This window comes from Macrobrachium nipponense, chromosome 3, assembly GCF_015104395.2.
Source record: "Macrobrachium nipponense isolate FS-2020 chromosome 3, ASM1510439v2, whole genome shotgun sequence".
In the NCBI taxonomy this organism is placed as follows: domain Eukaryota; kingdom Metazoa; phylum Arthropoda; class Malacostraca; order Decapoda; family Palaemonidae; genus Macrobrachium; species Macrobrachium nipponense.
Genome location: NC_087202.1, coordinates 104294281 through 104309996, shown reverse-complemented (window position 1 = coordinate 104309996; position 15716 = coordinate 104294281). Strand labels below are relative to the sequence as shown.

Genomic DNA, 15716 nt, shown 5'->3' with positions numbered 1-15716 from the left:
AAGTATATGTGAAACCATATTTTATCATCAAAATATCATTTTCACATAAGTGACTTACCAAACAATAACATTAGCTGACTCCACCTTACCCGGAAGGTGGGAATATGGACACCTTTATGAACAAAAACAACAGTCATGTGCTCACATTATATATAATGTCTGCAGTACCTTATCTTGTGAGAGAGCAGCTATAGGTAGATACTGCCTCTGGGTTCTCATCACATGTAGGAGACGTGGCAGTAAAGGCCAGGGTCGTCCCTACTAATGGTGGGATTTTTGCAATCATGGAAGTTCACCGATGATTGACAAAAACAATAATAGTTTGCCCTTGCCCTGGGCGAAAAGACCAGAAAAGACCAGATAACACTACACAACAGCATCACCTACATTAAAAACCATATGATACCCTTAACCAGACATAAGAACTGGTGGGTACTTAAGGTACATGTACCCCTAGGCTTCCCATAAACGCAAAAACACCTCAAACTCAAGTCGAGGAGACAGTAGAGGGTAAACACCGGGTCCCCCTATGCTTCCTCTCCCAACACCATTTCCGCTACTGACACTTGGTGAAGAACTTATACAAGGTGATAAAAGTCTTCAATTTTCTGGGTTGGACAATTACAACGTTACCCAGAAAATTGAAGATTGCCAGTCTCTGGATGAGGATTTTTCTGCGGACTGGCTCAATCTGTTTCCTGTGCAGACAGGGCAGCGAGATACGGTTAAGTGGAATTGGCTGCCTTATTCACTATGGGAGTACTCAAGAAGAGAGAACGGTGGTGCTCCTTCACATCTCTAGGAGTAACCACAAAACAAACATCGGCTTTGTTGTTCTCCCCCCTGAGTAAACTTCACCTGTTTCCAGAAGAAACCGTCAAGCATGTACTGTCGGACCTCGAGAACAAGTCCACCAATGATCTTCTGTCTCAATCAGTGAGAAGACCTAAGGAACCTCGGGCGACAGGAGCCAAAGCTTCACCTTTCCAAAAGCACACCTTTTGAGGAGGTAAATTGAGGTGGCAGTAGAGACCAAAGACTAACCTACGAACCACCTCCAAGTCTACCATGAGACCTCTCTTCAAGACAGATAAATGATCGAAAGGTCCTTCACCCACCCGTGGGGGCAAAACTCCACAGCTACTGGGAGGAATTGGGGTCGAAGAGGAGCAGAACAGCGGGTCATACAGGTGCTTCGAGAGGGATATGTGATCCCTTTCACCGGATCCACCACTGTCCAATACACCTGTCTGTTTGACAGCATACTCTACGGAATCAATAAGAGCTTTGGCTTTAACTGAAGACGTAGAAGAGCTCATCATCCAAGACGCCATAGAGGAGGTAACAGACACGAACTCCCCAGGGTTTTACAACCGGCTCTTTGTAGTCCCAAGGTATCGGGGATGGAGACCTGTTTTGGACGCAAGCGCATTGAACATCCTTGTCCGGAAGAAGAAATTCCCAATGGAAACCAGTCGATCAGTAATGTCAGCCATCCAACCAGGCGACTGGATGGTATCTCTCGACCTGAAGGATGCATACTTCCATGGCCCCATTCATCAGAACTCCAGAAAGTTCCTGAGATTCGTCTTCAAGAGGAGTCTTCCAGTCCAGAGCCCTCTGCTTCAGTTTGCCACACACCTCAAGTATTTACTCGGATTCTCCCTCCTCTGGGAAATGGCTGCACTTGATAAGGATCAACACAGCCTTTTACTCAAGACGACTGGCTCCTGAGAGTCGGATCCAGTCGTCCGTGTGTGAAGGACTTGGAGAAGATGCTTACTTTGACACAACAATTGGGTATCTTAATAACCACTGAGAAGTCCCAATTGATTCCTACTCAGAGGATTCTCTATTAAGGATGATTCTCTCTAACTTTTTTGGTTTTTCTCTCCCTGAAGAAGAAAGAAGAAAGAATCCTGCCTGTCGCCAGTCCAACAGTTACTGGTTCGCCCATCCTGCTCAGCTCTCGAACGGATGAGCTTAGTCAGGACTCTGGCTTCACTGGAGAGTTTGGTAAGTTAGGACGCCTACACATGAGGCCGCTTCAGTTCTTCTTGAAAACAAATTGGTCCCGGAAGACACAGTCGGGCTCGCTAGTTTTCCCCTGATGGAAGAGATAACGGTGGATCTTCGTTGGTGGCTTTCGAGGGAAAGATTACAAGAAGGAATTTCCCTAGTCGTGTTGAACCCCGATCTGCAGTTCTTCTTAGATGCCTCAGCCAACGGATGGGGAGCCCTCCTAGGAGCCAAGAGAGTATCAGGTCTGTGGACAGAATGAGAAAGACCTTGCACATCAATGGGAAGGAATTGAAGGCCATCCTTTTCGGAGTACAAGCGTTCGACCTTTAGTCACCGGAGGAAACATAGCAGACTACTCGGCCAACACCACAGCATAGTTGTATGTGCGGAAGCAGGGAGGGACCCACTCGTTCTCTCTCAGCAAGATAGCCGAAGATCTCCTCACCTGGACGAACGAGAAGAGGATCACCCTTCTTCCAAGATTGCATAAGGGAGAATGAACGTGACTGCAGACGAACTGAGTCGGGTAAATCAGGTGTTACCAACAGAAAAGACTCTGAACAAGTGTGTGTGTCAGGACCTCTGGAAGCTTTGGGGAAGACCATCAGTAGACCGTTCGCCACATCGAAGGACAATCGCCTTCCCCTTCCTGTTCTCCTATTCCAGAACCACTAGCGTGGAGAACAGATGCGATGCTGCTAGATTGGGCAGAAATGGACGATTGAGCTTTTCCTCCCTTCGGAATGATAAGAGAGATCTTAAACAAGCTTCAATCGCACCAGAATGTGACAATGACCCTAGTAGCGCCATTCTGGCCCAGGAAAGAGCAGTTCCCGGACCTTCTCAATCTGCTGGTGGATTTACCAGACTACTTCCACAAAATCCATCGCTTCTCAGATAATCCCATAACAACAAATACCACCAACGTTGTCTACTCTGGTCCTTACCGGATTCAGACTGTCAGGAACCTGGTCCGAGCAAAAGGAATTCCGCGAAGGGCGTCAGAAGCTATTGCTAGCTGCAGAAGAAGCTCTTCTGAAACATCTATAACAGAAATGGAGGAATTTTGTTATTTCTGAGGGACACCAAGAAGTTACATCAGTTTCCAAGCATAGAGGCCTCAACATTCGTCTTTAGTTCCTCCAAGATTCAAAGCATGAAGAAGTGGAATGGAATTGGATGTAGTTTAGGGTGGCTCAACGATCCCCAATTCGAACCACTGAGTTCGTCAACCATGAGAGACTATCTAGGAAGACACTATTCCTAGTCGCCTTAGCCACAGCAGGCAGAGTAAGTGAGAGTCCACAAGGCCGGAGAAGTCTCCTTAGGAGGAGGCAGAAAACTCCCAAAGAAGGAACTTATCCTGTCACATAAAACCTGAAGTTTTTTTATTTGCAACTTCGACTCAAGGTAGACGAATGAAGCCTTGCCTGACTCCCTCTTCTTAGCAAGCCACTCTCCTCTTCTTTCAGTGCTTTCTTCGAGGACTGGTTTCGGTAATCCCGAAGGCGTTGATCACCTATCCTTCACAAACATCGACAGAGGGGAATAAGGCGAAGCTGATTAAAAAAAAAAAAAAAAGTCCGTATACATCTGCAACAGGAACCTTAACAGACTAGAATAAGCAGAAGAGGGCTTCGAATCTTGGTCTTGAGTTTCCTCTTCCGACAGGACGGCCGATACCCTGTCTTCCTCTTCCGTCTGGCTCGCTGTCTTCTTCAAAAAGACCATCAATTCTTGAAGTTGATGTTTAAAGGAACCCAAAGCGGAATCCTCTAGCAAGGGTTTGGCCTTCGCATCATCCTTAGGCAAAGACGAAGTCGTGTCTGTCGTACGGCTCTTCTTAAAAAACAAACGACTGGGAGTCGACACGAGACGTATGAGGCGAACGAGTCGAAGCAGCTCGAGACGTATGAGGCGAATGAGTTGAAGCAGCTCGAGGTGAACGAGTCAAAGCAGATCGAGGTGAATGAGGTGAACGAGTCGAAACAGTCGAGACGAATGGGGCGAACGAGTCGAAATTCCTATTGACACACAACCAGGGTTGCCGTTTTGAGGAATTTCGTCTATGAGTGTGGCTTTCTGGTGACATCTGGCAACTCCTCGTGGCTTTTCCGACCACAGGCTAAGGCACTGAATAATGAAATTCTTCATTTGCCTTTATGTAGAAAAAACGGTACCACTGCACACAACGAATCCAACGATGCGAGTCAGTCTCACAAGTGTGCGGATGTAACGCACCTGACACTGACTCCGTCCGAAGATACGCTATCCGAAGAGGACTGACGATCCTCTCCGAAAATCTGGACCGGAGTCGAAACCACACGAGACGTATGAGGCGAATGAGTCGAAACAGCTCGAGGCGAACGAGTCGAAACAGCTCGAGACCAATGAGGCGAACGAGTCTAAACTCCTCCCGATACACAACGAGGCGAGTCAGTCTCGCAAGCGCTCTTAACAGGCGGCGACAGCCCTCTCGTACGCTGGGCATGTCTCTTCAAAGGACGCGACACTAAATCACTCCACACATTTTGCCTTGGCACAGGCGACTGCACTCCCGAGTCGGACGACAACTGCACGTCACTGATATCTACGCCTTTCCAGTGGCGTTTCCTGGGCACTCGTGAGTCGCCTACGTCAACGGAGTTGGCGACTGACCGTGGGCAAACTCCCCCAGTCTCCCTTCAACCTCCGGTATGTCTTCTCCTGGGAGATGGGGAGTATGACAGTGACCTTCGTCTAGGAGAACGGGAACGGACAGCCGCCTCCTCGGACACAACACTGACACTGACACTTGGCTTAACACTGGCCTTATCGCTTGACTCTTTACGAACGCACCTCTAACATGGAAATGGTGTTGGGATTGGAAACATGGGATACCTGGTCTGGAGTAAATGGTACTGAAGTTGGAAGACTATCAAAAAGTGAAATATTAGATAAAAGTGGAGAAGATAGTGATGGTTTGCTCGCCTCTAAAGGCACGGAAGTTGTCTCTACTCTAGTTTTACTACACACTCTAAGCGCTGCTTCCTTCCCCTATCTTTGTCCATTTTATCCAAATGGGCTTGAAAAGTCTTCCAACCTTGTTCATCTAAACTACGGCACTCATCACAAGTTAATTCCTTGCTACAGCACTGACCCCTACATTAACACATTTGGAGTGCGGATCGTAACAGAGTTTAGCTAATCTAGTTTTGCAGCCACTGCTGCAAAACCTAACTGAATAAGAACTAGCATCAGGCATCTTTGTAATAACTTGTTAATAACTAGGCAGCTAACTGATGAAGCAAAAAGCCAACCAAGAAATTGTACATCACCAAAAAGAAAAAATCCACAATGGCGACGAAAGTCGACTGTGACAACAAACCACCGGTGTTACCCCTGTGGCTGGCAGAAAACGAATTGAAGTCTAAAGCTCAGCAGTACCAGGTATTCCCGAAAGTGAGCGGGATCTGTATTGCCTACACAAACGATGGCAGCGCTGCTGCCGCCGCCAAGAATTTGAATTTTTGACTGCCAGGTTGGAAAGCGTACAGCTAATGTAATTGTTTGGTAAGTCACTTATGTGAAATTTATTATTTGGATACTTATCTACTGTACTTTTAAAGTTAGCTTATATCTTTGTGCCATCAGGTGCAATCAGGATTAAAAAAAAAAAAAAAAAAAAAAAAAAAAAAAAAAAAAAACAAAAAAAAAAAAAAAAAAAAAAAAAAAAAAAAAAAAAAAAGATTGGGTAACCCACTAAGACTGTCTCTGTAATCACCTGTTTCCCATCAGGTGGCACTACAATGTTTATGTTCGTCAAAACTCATTACCAGCCACTAAGATATGGGGAGGCTAGGTGTTGGTTTCCACTTTATGGTAGTTAATTATCAAATATTTTATGAGAAATCTCATTAACAGTAGGTAACGTCCTGTGTGATGTGGGATCCTTACTGGCAAGTACTGTTGTCAGACATTGGAATCACAACAGGGTGTAAGGCCCTTGTAGTGAAACTTTTTAGAGGATCCTTAGTGGAAAAAAGGACTCTCACAGAGTTCTAGTAACTCCTGTGCCTGTATCAAAAAACCATAAGCAACAGTCTAACACTAAAGACAACCACCACCTTCATATATGAAGGTATGCTCCTATACACCAATGTGTACCCAGGCCTCCCAAAATTCAACAGTAGGATTTTCTAACAACCAACAATATGATGGAAAGAACGATTACTACCATATTTGGTTCAGGAAAGTGTCCCTGCTGCAACAATGAGACTAAGGGCTTTACACCTCATGCTAAATTTGAATACTTCGCAAATAATATGAGTCAACAACAGTTCCATCTCCCCTGAGCTAAATGACAACCTTCTCTAGCAAAAGGTTTTAAAGGAAATAAAGACTTGCTTATGGTACAAAAGCCAAGAGGATTATTTAAAAAAATGGTAAAAGTTCAGGAACCAACTGTGTGCGCATTGACTTTACCATTCTTGGACATATGAGTATTTGGTCTCCTAATACCACACATAAATACATAAATCCTCCTCTTAAAGGTCTAAGTCTGTCCAGGTAAACACTCAAAGTTGTAACTGGACATAAGGCAGCTACCTCTTACTTGCCTAACAAAGTAGTTAAATTAAGCACTGTCATAAATCTGGGAAGGGCTTTCATTTCTAATCTTTACTCTAAGCACTGAAAGAAAAGAGAGGGGTTGCCACTAAAACAAAGCCCACATACAAGAAAGGGCTTGAAGCTCACTAATAGAAACCCTTAACCCCTTGTGAACAGGTAAAATACATATATGTTTACATATAGCTTTGTGGTGGAGTCCAGATAACATACATACATATATGTTCAAGATTTTGTGCCATACAGTTTGAACAAATTTTGAGGGAAATGTTCCATGAGCCATAAATAGCTATTGGCAGCTCTTCAGATAGCAGTACTTGTGGGACGCGTACTAGACCCACCCAAATTGCTAGAATCTGCTTATAACTAATCATCTTTGAAATGATATATTATTAACATCATTTCAAAACCATCTTAAACATTTTACCATTAGAAATACATACGTACAGCCAATGAGAGAGAGAGAAAGAGAGAGAGAGAGCATTGGATGGGCAACATCATATATTTGAATATCAAGAGTGAAATCATTTGAGAGAGAGAGAGAGAGAGAGAGAGAGAGAGAGAGAGAGAGAGAGAGAGAGAGAGAGAGAGAGAGAGCTCCTTGATATCATAAGATTGAAATGAACCTCTATAGGCAGAACTTTTCCACCTTACATAGTAAATCTTTTCCAGAGAGAGATAGAGAGAGGCCTGAATTATCTATTTCTCTATCTATTTATTCATTTCTCATTCTACCCAGAAATGAGTTGATCAGGCGTTGGCAACAATTTGGACCCTGGTCACTTTCTGTCAAGTAACGTGACATTTCTGATAGGTTCACCCTTCCCCCTTGCTATACAACTTGAACAGCAAAAGACAGGAATGAATTCTGTTCTTTAATTTTTTTCAATAACTTACTATAGAAATGCATAAATATTGTAGCAACAATGTATTATTATTATTATTATTCTATATTATTATTCTTCAGGTAGAAGACCATCCTTTAAACAGGTACTGTTAAGGGGGCCGGCCGGCTAATGCCCTTTTTTAAGGACAGGACTTTGATATTCATACCACTTAATAAGGTGACTTGGGACATCTCCAAACCGCATATGATTTTCGCCTCGGACCTTCGGTTTTGTGACGCCAGGGCGATTTATCCCGAAAATAACCATTTTTCAAATTCTATCTCCTCCCTTGATATTTATTATTAAGACCTGGGATTACTACCATATATAGACCTGATGTAGACCTCCAATCGAATGGAGAGTTTTTTTCTAAAAGTCATTTTTTTGCAAGATATGAATTTTTCAATATGGTAAAAAAATAAACCCTATAACTCTGGAGAAAAAAATTTATAAAAAAAATACGAAACAAAAATTGGAAAAAAGGGCTCTATTTGATTGTTCTATAATGTCTTTCTGAGTTATATACCAAATTTCAATGTTATAGCTTCAAAACTAAGTGAGAAGATAGATTTTGAAGGTCAATATCTATAGTTTTGAGATACGGGCGTTCAAAGTTTTCCTTCGTATTTCTATAAAGACAATGTTAATAAATAATGATTATTATGAATGTATATTTCTTTTTTGTGTATTATTAAAACAAAACTATTTTATTTATCATAATTTAATCATAAATGATGATCCCTTTGCTCATATATCGCAGCCTGGGGCACTGCTTGAGGCAAGATGGGGCACTCCTACCTACGCAATTCTCTCTCTCCCCTTCGCTAACTCGGCTTATTACAGCGAATTTTCTTCTTCTGTATGTTAGCGAGATATTTTCCTTGTATTTTCCTCTTTGGCATGATGAAGTTCTTGCCCGAAACAAAGATAAACAAACGTAAATGCAAGAGAATGTCAAGAGATGAAACTCGAAGGCGTACTCTTTTTTTTACAAAGACAATTTAATAAATCATGATTATTATGAATTTCATATTCCATTTTGGGTTTTAAAAAACCAAAACTTTGTTATTTATCATAAATGAAGATCTCTTTGCTCAAAGATCGTCGTAGCCTTGGGCACAGTGTGACGTGTGCTGTCAAGCAAGACGGTGGCATTACTAAGCAACCCTCCCCTTTCTCTTCACTAACTACGCATATATTATGATATTCTGTAATAATACTTGAGCGATTTTTCTTCGTCTGTATGTTAGCGAGATGTTTTCCTTGTCTTTTCCTCATTGGCATGATGAAATTCTTGCCGAAACATACATAAACATACATAAAAGCAGGCGTATGTCAGAGCTGAAATGGAACGTGTAGACTACTTGACATTTGTGCTCACACTGAATCATGGTTGGACTTGGTAGATGACTGAAGTCTCCCTTCTTGACTCTGGGAATGTCTACAGATGCCATTTCTCCCAATTTCTTTGACAATAATTATCAAAATTTACGATAAGAGGAAATATTGCATTTTCTTGTACGGATCGTTTTAGGCTTATTGAGTTACGTTAACTAATTACCCTGTAACTACGAAAGTAAGAGGAATTTTGACGAAATATTTTGAATACGTATTCTCAATTGCAATATGAAGCTCCATGAATTTTTTCATGACTTTGCATTTTTCGCCCTATACCTCCATATATAGGCGTTCCGGCCGGCCCCCTTAAAAGATATTGATTTTTGTAGTTTTCAGTATCTTCCTTAAGATAGCTTTCTCTTGGGTACTTCAATTAACAAGTAGCATTCCAATTCCAGGCATAATAGGGGTACTGAAATATGGAGTGTAGTGTCAATAGAGTTTACTTGTAAAACAAAGTTTAATAAAAATATAATGCCAATATTTCTCTTAATTTTGACCTAGCATGACCACAAAGAAGGATCAGAGTAGAATGATAAGAGTTTGTGGGATCTACTCCATAGAAGTGGTAGACCAGTGGGAGGTCAGCTGCCTACTAAAATTTCAATCAAGCCACATTCTCTAAAGTTGTAGTTTCCATCACAACTGTGCGGACCTTCGAGGTTGGGGGGTGGGCGTTGAATGGCTGGGCTATTTTCGGCGATTTGATTGTCCAGGCCGAAGACGACAGAGGAGAAGGGACATCGACGCCAACCCCAGACTTCAAAGGCTTCTCGTGTGTGATTTGAAAAATTTCGGAAAAGGACTGGCATCCATTCGGTGGTGTGGCATGGGGAGGTGGCCAGCTCAGACTCGAAAGCGGCTGAAGCCTTTATTAAGATGTTCGACGAGATGGCGATCAATGAAGGCTACAGTTCTCAGCAAATCTTCAACTGTGATGAGACTGGACTTTTTTGGAAAAAAAATACCTCGTCGGATGTACATCACGGAGGAAGAGAAGAAGCTACCCGGGCAGAAGCCTATGAAAGACAGGCTTACGCTCGCACTTTGTTCGAACGCCAGTGGGGATTGCAAGGTGAAGCCCCTACTTGTCTATCATTCCGAGACTCCTCGAGCCTTCAAGGCCCACAAAGTGCTAAAGGAGAAGCTGCCAGTGATGTGGAGGGCTAATGCGAAAGCCTGGGTAATGAGACTTTTGTTCACCGACTGGGTAAATCTGTGTTTCGGCCCGACAGTGAAGAAATTCTTGGAAGTGAAGCGCCTCCCTATGAAATGTCTGCTTGTGTTGGACAATGCCCCTGCTCACCCTCCTGGCCTCAAGGAAGATATCCTAGCGGAGTATTCTTTTATCAAGGTTCTTTATCTTCCGCCTAACACCACCCGTCTCCTCCAGCCCATGGACCAGCAAGTGATATCAAACTTCAAGAGGCGGTATATGAAACATCTTTTCAAGAGATATTTTGACATCACCGATACCACAAACCTCACCTTGCGTCACTTTTGGAAGGAGCATTTTGATATCGTGATATGCATCCAACTCATTGGATCAAGCTTGGCAAGAGATTTCGAGGCGAACCTGGAATTCTTCGTGGAGGAAACTCTGGCCTGATGCCGTATCCCGCCCGAGACTTCGAGGGATTCAACGTGGGCGAAGCTGATGCAGATTCAGAAACAGTTGATGATCCTGAAACTGTTTTGCAACCAGATCTTGACAAGATCATTGCACTCGGCAAGTCCATAAGGCTGGTCGTCGACGAGGACGACATCAATGACCTTCTCAAGGAGCACTAAGAGGATCTTACGACAGATGACCAACCCCCCCCCCCCCCCCCCCCCCCCCCCCCCCCCCCCCCCCCGTGAATAGTTAAAACCCGCGAATGTTTGGAACCCCTATAAAAATGCTAAAAACAGCCTATTTTTTTGGTTATAACTCAAGAAAAACCCACTAAAAATTTTCCTACATGGTTTTTTTTAATAGTTTTATCACAAAAAGTGCATTTTATGATGAAATTCATAAAAAAAAAAAAAAAAAAAAAAAAACCAGGAACTTTGTGGATATTTATCATAGAAAAATACAGCAAATGCGTGAATTTTCCGCGAATGATGCAAGGAAACGTTCCCGAGAGAAATCCGCGAATGTGTGAGTCCGCGAATCTGGAGAACGCTAATACGGGGGTCCACTGTATATATGTATGTATGTATGTATGTGTATATATAATATATACAGGCAGTCCCCGGGTTAAGACGGTCTCGGCTTACGACACTCCGAGGTTACGACGCTTTTCAATTATAATCATCAGACATTATTTCCAGGGTTACGACGCCTACAACGCTCATCTGGCAGATGAAATATGCCACCAAAAACGCAAAATAATCAATATTTGAAGGTTTTTTTTTATGAAAAATGCCATAAGAATGCAGTTTACATAGTTTTCAATGCACCCAAAGCATTAAAAGTAAGATTTTCTAAGGATTTTTGACTATGTTCCGGCTTACGACGATTTTTGGCTTACGACGCGTCTCAAGAACGGAACCCCGTCGTAACCCGGGGACTGCCTGTAGTTTAAGTTAGGTACTGAATGGTCCAAATTGTTGTACAGTAATACCTTGGGTTACGAATTTAATCCGTTCCAGAACCTGCTTCGTAACCTAAAAAATTCGTAACCTAAATGGATTTTCCCATAAGAATGTTATAAAAAGCAAATAATGCGTTCCACCCGACCATGAATAACCATTTCAATTCATATTTTTCCATTTATTTTTGTTCACTAAGGTTGAAAATTCGTGTAGGAATTACATAAAATTATAAAATTGAAGAATGAAATTAAATATAAACACTAGATTTAATATGCATGCACAGTAAAACCTGAACTTTACCTTTGGCGAGTGTGGCTGCTGGCTTGACGGAGACGGGAGGAGGGGAAGGGTGAGGAGGAGAGGGTTAGGGCTTGGGGGGGAAATCTCCCTCCGTGAACACTTCTGGAAGACTTTCTGGTTCTTTCTCTAGAGAGCACCGTTCACTATGTTGTCTTTCACAATTTTGAAAAAATATTTTTCTATGAGCAAATTTTCTACATCGTCGAGAATATAAGGCCGTTGTTTCGTCAATACTGTGACACCTTTTGATGCTTTACTGGCTTTAATTTCTTCCTTTTTCTTCAAAATAGTGCAGATCGTTGATTGCGACCGCTTGAAGAATGCTGCAATGTCTTTCACGCACTCGCCTTTATCATGCATTTGGATAATTTCCTTCTTCATTTCGACTGTAATCATCTCCTTCTTTCTTATGCTTTCCTTCTTGCTGCTTGCCTTCGTCATCTTGGGAGCCATTGTCTTTAGTATTTGGGTAATAGTAATGTATAAGCACTATCACGGAAACACAACACGTGCGCAAATCACTAAGCAAATTTGAGAGCGTATCACGGACAGATGCGTTCAATCTTACCGCCAGCGAGATATTGAAAGAGTTATGGTTTAAAAAGGGTCAAGGGATGCGTAGGAGGAAGTCACGTGACCCTCGTTAAGTTTTGGCGAAAAAATGCGTTCGCAGATCCCACGCTCATCCGATGTAAACAAAGCAGGCGTTAAGTTTTGGCCGAAAAAAATGCGTTCGCAGATCCCACGCTCATCCGATGTAAACAAATCAAGCGGCCTCCCATGATGGAAATTCGCGCATTCGTATTCCAAGCGAAATTCGTATTCCAGAATGAGGGCGTCACTTCGTAAGTTAAAAAATTCGTATACTAATCGGTTCGTAACCCAAAGTATTACTGTACTTCATAGTTTATTGGTCAGTTCAGCTTTATTATAAAATTTACTGGGGTGTTTTTGTAAGGCTTGGAACGAATTAGGCAATATACATGTAAAATATGGTTCAAGATACGAAAAAATCAGGTTACGAAGGCCACCTCGGAACTGATTAATTTCGTATCCTGAGGTACTACTGTATAGAAATTAGTGAATCTTGCGCTATGAAAAAAAGTGTTTTACAATGAGTTTAAAGCATATATATATATATATAATATATATATCTATATATATATATATATATATATATCATATATACAGTAATACCTTGGGTTACGAATTTAATCCGTTCCAGAACCTGCTTCGTAACCTAAAAAATTCGTAACCCAAATGGATTGTCCCATAAGAATGTTATAAAAAGCAAATAATGCGTTCCACCCGACCATGAATAACCATTTCAATCATATTTTTTCCATTTATTTTTGTTCACTAAGGTTGAAAATTCGTGTAGGAATTACATAAAATTATAAAATTGAAGAATGAAATTAAATATAAACACTAGATTTAATATGCATGCACAGTAAAACCTGAACTTTACCTTTGGCGAGTGTGGCTGCTGGCTTGACGGAGACGGGAGGAGGGGAAGGGTGAGGAGGAGAGGGTTAGGGCTTGGGGGGGAAATCTCCCTCCGTGAACACTTCTGGAAGACTTTCTGGTTCTTCTCTAGAGAGCACCGTTCACTACGATCACTAATTTTACGCTTACGCAACACTATGTTGTCTTTCACAATTTTGAAAAAATATTTTTCTATGAGCAAATTTTCTACATCGTCGAGAATATAAGGCCGTTGTTTCGTCAATACTGTGACACCTTTTGATGCTTTACTGGGCTTTAATTTCTTCCTTTTTCTTCAAAATAGTGCAGATCGTTGATTGCGACCGCTTGAAGAATGCTGCAATGTCTTTCACGCACTCGCCTTTATCATGCATTTGGATAATTTCCTTCTCCATTTCGACTGTAATCATCTCCTTCTTTCTTATGCTTTCCTTCTTGCTGCTTGCCTTCGTCATCTTGGGAGCATTGTCTTTAGTATTTGGGTAATAGTAATGTATAAGCACTATTACGGAAACACAACACGTGCGCAAATCACTAAGCAAATTTGAGAGCGTATCACGGACAGATGCGTTCAATCTTACCGCCAGCGAGATATTGAAAGAGTTATGGTTTAAAAAGGGTCAAGGGATGCGTAGGAGGAAGTCACGTGACCCTCGTTAAGTTTTGGCCGAAAAAATGCGTTCGCAGATACCACGCTCATCCGATAACAAAGCAGGCGTTAAGTTTTGGCCGAAAAAATGCGTTCGCAGATCCCACGCTCATCCGATGTAAACAAATCAGGCGGCCTCCATGATGGAAATTCGCGCATTCGTATTCCAAGCGAAATTCGTATTCCAGAATGAGGTCGTCACTTCGTAAGTTAAAAAATTCGTATACTAATCGGTTCGTAACCCAAAGTATTACTGTATATAGAAAATATGATTATTTGTAGAACGGTTTAAGGGGAAAGTCCGCTATGACGGATGACATGTCAACTTGAAGAAAAAAAAAAAAAAAAAAAAAAAAAAATGATATTGTAATGATACAATTAAGTTTGTTCATACTTACCTGGCAGATATATATTATAGCTGTATTTTTGTTCCGAATCTGACAGAAATTTAAACACTTACGACACACGCAGTGGGAGTCAGGTGGTTAGTACCCATTCCCGCCGCTGGGAGGCGGGTATCAGGAATCATTCCCATTTTCTATTCATAATTTTTATTTCCACTGTCTCCTGAGGGGAGGTGGGTGGGTACTTGATTATATATATCTGCCAGGTAAGTATGAACAAACTTAATTGTATCATTACAATATCATTTTGTTCATGAAAACTTACCTGTCAGTAATTATATATAGCTGAATCCCACCTTTGGTGGTGGGAGTAGACAGAATAGAAGATTTTAGGAAACATATATATGCAGATAATTGATATCTTGATTCCTTACCTGTTAGCATAGCTGACTTCGTGGTTACTGCCGCGTAAGTCTGCTTGTGCTACTAGAGTTGCCAGCGAGGTAGAGACCCTATATAGCTGGTGCACTCCAGATGATCTGTCAACAGGGGCGAGACCACGACGTGACTAGACCATATTGACCCATACCATGAGGGCTAAGAAGTAAAATAACATATATATATAAAAATATATATCACCACCTGACCCACCTAGCCAAAGTTAAGGTGTGTTAACTAAGGCTTAAGAGTTAAGAAGTCACCGTTGTCGGCGACTCAACTACTAAATTAAGAGCTCTTCCTAACCATTTTCTACAGGATAGGATGAGTGGTACTTCTTGCCCCCAAGATTGTGTCTGCAGACACGTATGGCCCTAGCAAGCAGCAGATCTCATATGCCATCTTCACATCTCGCAGGGAGTGTGAATTGAACACAGAGTTGCTTCGCTAAAACATGGTACTCAGGATGTTGCTGAGTGCCATGCTCTGTTGAAATGCTTCCGAGGCCGCGCCCTCACCTCGTGAGCATTCAAATCAAAAGATTTCAAATCTTTGTGCAAACACAAAGAAGGAGCTTTTTTGAAAGACCTCCTTAACAATAAAGCCAGGGTGTTCTTCGATATGGGCAAGTCTGGTCTTTTCGGAACACTGCAGATTGTCCGTACGACTTCGACTTTCTTGAGTTTTATGTAGATAAAACTTGAGAGACCTGACAGGGCACAGGACTCTCTCTGGCTCCTGCCCCCTAACTTGTGCCATCCTTGCTTCCAAGCTCCTAGCCCAAGGACAAAACGGGTTTCCATTTTTAGGCCATAACGAAAAGCTTAGAGAGCACACCGCCTTGTGTTCTCTAAAGCCAAAACTTGTGACGATGGCTTAAAATCTCACTGACCCTCTTTGTCGTATCTAGGGTGGTTAGAAAAAAAAATGCCTTCCTGATCACATGCAAGAAGTTAACAGGTAGGAGATGTTTGAATGCTTTGACATCAAGAACTTCAGACTATGTCT

General features: G+C 42.1%; 1 protein-coding gene across 1 annotated transcript in view; it reads right to left on the bottom strand.

Moving 5' to 3' along the window:
• The window catches only part of LOC135221928 (mucin-2-like), a 176394-nt gene that overhangs the window by 1745 nt on the left and 158933 nt on the right, over positions 1 to 15716 (bottom strand). The window lies entirely within an intron of this gene.